Source organism: Canis aureus, chromosome 17 (genome assembly GCF_053574225.1).
Source record: "Canis aureus isolate CA01 chromosome 17, VMU_Caureus_v.1.0, whole genome shotgun sequence".
Taxonomy (NCBI): Eukaryota; Metazoa; Chordata; class Mammalia; order Carnivora; family Canidae; genus Canis; species Canis aureus.
Window position 1 is genome coordinate 42,701,109 of NC_135627.1, and position 6,000 is coordinate 42,707,108.

The 6,000-nt window shown below is 38.1% G+C and overlaps 2 long non-coding RNA genes across 16 annotated transcripts in view; one reads left to right on the forward strand and one right to left on the reverse strand.

Annotated features, from left to right (window-relative positions):
* The window catches only part of LOC144287936 (uncharacterized), a 276,738-nt gene extending 272,868 nt beyond the window's left edge, over nucleotides 1-3,870 (reverse strand). For all 15 annotated transcript variants that reach the window (XR_013355776.1, XR_013355766.1, XR_013355769.1 and 12 more), the window contains exon 1: nucleotides 3,737-3,870. This is a non-coding gene — a long non-coding RNA (uncharacterized LOC144287936). The remainder of the gene's footprint in view (nucleotides 1-3,736) is intronic.
* An 84-nt stretch (nucleotides 3,871-3,954) lies between these two features.
* Nucleotides 3,955-5,135, forward strand: LOC144287940 (uncharacterized). Its single transcript, XR_013355809.1, has 2 exons — nucleotides 3,955-4,131; nucleotides 4,261-5,135. It is a non-coding gene; the product is annotated as an uncharacterized LOC144287940 (long non-coding RNA).
* The last annotated feature ends 865 nt before the right edge of the window (nucleotides 5,136-6,000 follow it).

A 6,000-nucleotide genomic window follows, 5' to 3' on the forward strand; every position in this document is an offset into this window, starting at 1 on the left:
TGGGTGGCGCAGCGGTTTGGCGCCTGCCTTTGACCCAGGGCGCGATCCTGGAGACCCGGGATCGAATCCCACGTCGGGCTCCCGGTGCATGGAGCCTGCTTCTCCCTCTGCCTGTGTCTCTGCCTCTCTCTCTCTCTGTGTGTGACTATCATAAATAAATAAAAATTAAAAAAAAAAAAAAAAAGAAACAATATGTTAGCAACTTGAATTCACCAACACTTAAGGATCATACACCTTGACCAAATATGATTTATCTCTTGATGCAAAGATGGTTCAACATATGCAAATTAATAAATTAATAATAACAGAATGAAGGATAAAAATCACATGATCATCTCAACAGATGCAAAATATTATTTGACAAAATTCAACACACTTTTATTACAAAACCCCTCAACAAACTAGGAATAGAAGAAAACTAAAACAAAACAATAAAGGCCTATATGAAATTCCACATCATTCCTAACATCAATACTCAGTGTTGAAATTCTGAAAGCTTCTCCTCTAAAATCAAGGACAAGGCAAAGATACCCCTTCTCACTAATTCTAGAGCACACAGTACTGGAAACCCCAGTCACGGAAATTGGTCAAGAGAAAGAAATAAATGATACCTAATTTGGAAAGAAGTAAAATTACCTCTCCTTGCAGATGACATGATTTTGTATTCAGAAAATCCTAAAGACTGCACTAAAAAAAAGGTTCGAATCAATAAATGAATTCAGTAAAGTCACAGAATACAATATCAACATACAAAAAAGTTACATTTCTATACAGTAAAACCAACTCTTTAAAAATTCAGAAATTAAGAAAATTTTTAAAAATTAAGGAAAAAATCCTATGTACAATAGCATCAAAAAGAATCAGAATTTAATGTAAACATAATTAAGAATGTAAAATGACTATTTATATTTGAAAATTATAAAATATTACTGAAAGTAATTGAAGGGGACACAAGTAAGTGAGAGAATACCCCAAGTTCATGGATTGGTTCAGAAACAAACCCAGAAACAAATATTGTCAACTCTGACAAGAGTGCCAATAATGTATAAGGATAGTATCTTCAACAAATGGTGCTAGGAGGGGCACCTGGCTGGCTGAGTGGTCGAGCATCTGCCTTTGGCTCAGGTCATGATCCTGGGGTCCTGGGATTGAGTCTCACATCAGGCTCCCCATGGGAAGCCTGCTTCTCTCTCTGCCTCTCTCTGTGTGTCTCTCACGGACAAATAAATAAAATCTATAAAAAAGGAAAAAAAAGTGCTGGGAAAACTGAGTATCTATATGCAAAAGAATGAAATTGATGTCTTATACCATACACAAAAATCAACTTGAAATGGATTAAATACGCAAACATAAAACCTACAACTATAAAACTTCTAGGAGAAAACATAACCAAAAACTTTATGGTATTGGTCTTGTTGGCAATGATTTCTTGAACATGACACCAAAGGAACAGACATTAAAAGCAAAAATAGACAAATGAGATTATTTCAAAGCAAAAAGTTTTTACAACAAAAAAGAAAACCATAAGCACAATGAAAGGACAACCTATTGAATGGAAGAAAATATTTGCAATGCAAATCATATATCTGATATGGGGTTAACGTTCAAAATACATTGAAGGTCTTCAACTCAATAGAAAAAAAAAAAAAAAACCCAAAATAATAAAACAGAAGAACTCCACAAAAGAAACAACAAAAGTAAGCCAAACAGGTTGATTCAAAAGTGAGCAAAGAATGTTAATAAATACTTCTCTGCAGAAGATATGCAAATGACCAAGTATATAAAAAGAAGCTCAGTATTACCAATCATAAAAATGGCAATTAACATCACAATGAGATCTCACTTCACAACTGTTAGGATGGCTATTACCAAAAATAAAAATAAAAAATAATAAGCGTTGGTGAAAGATGTGGAGAAATCATAACCCTGTATACTGTTGGTGGACTATAAAATGGTGAAGCCAATATGGGAAACAGTATGATGCTTCCTGAAAAAAATTAAAAATGGAACTATCAGTAGCTCTAGCAATCCTACTTCTGGGTTGTAGCCAAAATAACTGAAATCAAGGGGGATCCCTGGGAGGCTGAGCGGTTTACCGCCTGCTTTCAGCCCAGGGTGTAACCCTGGAGACCCGGGATCAAGTCCCACCTTGGACTCCCGGCATGGAGCTTCGGCTTTTCTCCCTCTGCCTTGTCTCTGCCTCTCTCTCTCTCTGTCTCTCATGAATAAATAAATAAAATATCTTAAAAAAAAAAAAAAAGAACTGAAATCAAGATATGCACTCCCATGGTCACTGCAGCATTCTTCACAACAGCTAAGATATGGAAACAACCTAAGATCCACTGTTAAAATCAAAACAAACAGACCTGCCTTGAAAACTCTGAGTAGCTAAAACCAGTTTAGTCCATTGAGGGTGACAGAACATGAGAGATACCTAAATCTGGGAAACGAACAAGGGGTAGTAGAAGGGGAGGTGGGCAGGGGGTTGGGGTGACTGGGTGATGAGCACTGAAGGGGGCACTTGAAGGGATGAGCACTGGGTGATATGCTATATGTTGGCAAATTGAACTCCAATAAAAAAATAAATTTTTTAAAAAATTAAAAAAATTAAAAAATAAAAATTAAATACTAATAAAATAAATAAAATAATAAAAAATAATTTAAAAAGCAGTTTAGTCATACAAAGCATAATTTAACTTTTTTTTTTTTTTTCAAAACTAGCTTGACCTGGGTCACTTCTTATTTATGCCTCTGAAAATCATAAACAAAATTTACATTCTCTCCCAAGGTTAATATAGGGTAACTATTGACCAATTACCTACTGTTTAGTTAAATGAGAATATTATAACCAATCTCTGTAAAGAATAAACATTTAATGCTTTCTCATTACTGCTTTATAACGATATGCCCCTGAGTTTCATCCTACGTTTTGGCTTGGGTGCTCCAAGTTCACAAACTATCTTTTTGGTGTGTGCCCAATACTTCAACAAATCACTACTTTAATGATCCAGTGGTTTTACTTTTGCTGTTTCTGAACTTCTGACACTGTTGGAAGATTGGTGGATAAACAAAATGAGGCATTTACATGCAAAATGACATAATTCGGCCTTAAACAAGAATGAAATCCAGTCATCTACAGTAACATGCGTGAACCTATAGGCCCTTATGCTAAGTGAAATAAGCCAGTCACAGGAATGACCTCACACATAGGAAGTATTAAAATGGCCAAGCTCAGGAGCAAACAAACGGTGGTTTCTAGGGGCTATAAGGAGGGATACCGAGAGTTCTGTTCAAAGGGTATAAAGTTTCAGTTATTCAATATAAATAAGTACCAGAGATCTACTGTACAATGTTACGGCTATAATTAACAACAGTTAATTATAAACAGCTTTTTAGAATTTTCTCAGAGGGCAGACCTCTAAGTTTCCTTACTTTGATAAAAACAAAAACTATCACTTAATTTTTCTAAATGGATTTTATGATTTTTTTAAAGATTTTATTTATTTATTAATGAGAGAGAGAGAGAGAGAGGCCCAGAGACACAGGCAGAGGGAGAAGCAGGCTCCACGCAGGGAGTCTGACGCGGGACTCGATCCGGGGTCTCCAGGATCACGCCCTGGGCCGAAGGCGACGCTAAGCCACTGAGCCACCTGGGCTGCCCCAAACTGAATTTAAATGTAAAGAAAAAAAAAAAGTTCCAAAAAAAAAAAAAAGAAGAAAGAAAAATAATACCTACTTTATGAGAACTGAAGATCTTCGCTGCCGACGTGAGGAGAGGGAGAAGAGAGCTAGAGCGCGGCGAGCGAGGAAAAGAGGCAAACGCCCCCCTGCCGCACCTCGCCGTCGTCGCGCCGCCTCAGAAAGCCGGAAGCAGGAAGCAGGCGGGCAGCACGCGGCGTCCCTCCGGGCGCGTCAGAAAGCCGGGGATGCGTGCGCAGCCTGTGCCTCGAGGGGGCGGGGCCGAGCACGCACAGGGGAGCGTCCCTGCGGGGAAGCGGCCTCTTTACCCTCCCTTCTCGGCTCCTCCCTGCTGCGCTGCTCTCAACCCCGCTGGAGGCACAGCACCCGCATAGGCACCAGCTGAACTCCAACCACAGTGGAACGGAGACCTCAGCAAAGGACCAGCAAGAAGTAGGTGATTAAGTACAAACTAAATAGACAGGTTTAATGAACAAGCCAGTGAGCAGATTTTGAAAGTAGGACAGGAATCTAGCAAACTCTGCCCACCTTTTTTTTTTTTTTTTTTTTTTTTTTTTCCAGAAGGGGCCGGAATTGAGCACCATAATCCCAGATTTCGGGGGAATCACATTTATCAACCATCCACAAGTGTCTGCCTGCTTGGGGAGGAGGATGAAGAGGCACTGTTTGACAAGAGTTGAAGTGACAGAGTGTAAAGATATTAATCAGGTTGCAGAATAGATTTTTGTTTTGATGAAAATCCTTCTTTCTAAAATGAAGTTTTTCTCTACAGAGAATTTCGTATGAATGAGAGTAGCAGTCCATCTTCAAAGTCCACTGAAATCAAATGGAAATTTGGAAAGACTTTGACTGAAATGTTCAAGTCAAACACAAAGTCAGCAGCAGGAAGAGACAGCATGAGGAACCGGAACCAGATTTAAATCCTTAACCTGATTTACTGACCAGTCTGATGCAAGGGCAAATGAGTTAGGAGAGATCATCAAAGATGAATATTTGGCCAGTTTTATTAATGAAACTGTTTAATTTCTGAGATGGATGATAAATAAGAGAAAGGAGAAGAAAATGACAAAAAGGACTGGAAGATATTGATGAAAAGGGATGAAGATGAAGGTGAAAAAAATGAAGATGATGATGTGGAGGAGTGAGGATGATGAAAGAGATGACTGGCGGAACAGTCACTGATGGATTCCAATCATACTTTTTAAAATTTCCTCCAATCCCTAGGAACAAGTTGCACTTGTTTCTTATTTCTTTCTTCTTTTTGTTCGTTGGGACCCTGTTTTTGAGGTCTCTCGTCTTTCCTTTTTACCATGGTTCTTAACTTATTTGAGGGTGGGGTATATCTTGAGCAGAATACAGTGGGAAATGAATCTCTACCCCTTTCTGTTCCAAATTCATTTTATCCTTTTCTGTCTTAATAAAAACTATGGAATTGACACCACCCTGCTCTGTGGGAAAAAAGAAAACCAGAGATCCCTGGGTGGCGCAGTGGTATGGCGCCTGCCATTGGCCCAGGGCTCGATCCTGGACACCCGGGATGGAATCCCACGTCGGGCTCCCGGTGCATGGAGCATGCTTCTCCCTCTGCCTATGTCCCTGCCTCTCTCTCTCTCTGTGTGACTATCATAAATTAAATAAATAAATAAATAAATAATAAATAAATAAATAAATAAATAAATAAATAAATAAAATAAAAAGAAAACCCTCTGCTTCATTATTTCTGCTGGAACCTGGAGGGTGATAGGCCCCTGTGTAGTAGTGAATAGAATTCTGTTTTCCTCATTCCTCTGTTTTGGGCTCAGAGATTATATTGCCTCTCTATCTGAAAATGGACATTTAGTACTTACCGACATGTATTTGTCTACTTTCCCTTGATTAAAAAAGAAAAAAAAAGGAAACCTTAAAAACTGAGATTACAGAAAATCAGCAAAGGTTAAGCAGGCATTTTGATATATAGATTTTCCTTTGGCATGTTCGATTGTGATGTTCAACAGACATTCATACAGTTTAAGATGGCACTTGAAATAAAATTCTCTCCTAGTGGTAACTTGAACCTTGCCACTCAATGAAGAAATCAGAAGAACCTGTAGGATCTAAATATATACATACTCTATTGTAATATTTTTCCTATTTATTTTTAATTTATTTTTGTTTCACTGGATTGGAAAAAAATGACCCCTAGTCTTAAACATTAGAAGTGTACCAAGTGCTTTGTTACAATGAAAGTACTAAATGTGTACACAAAGAATTTGGTGCTTTTCTCTCCAAACAGATATACTTAATGTGTCCTTCCAAATTTGA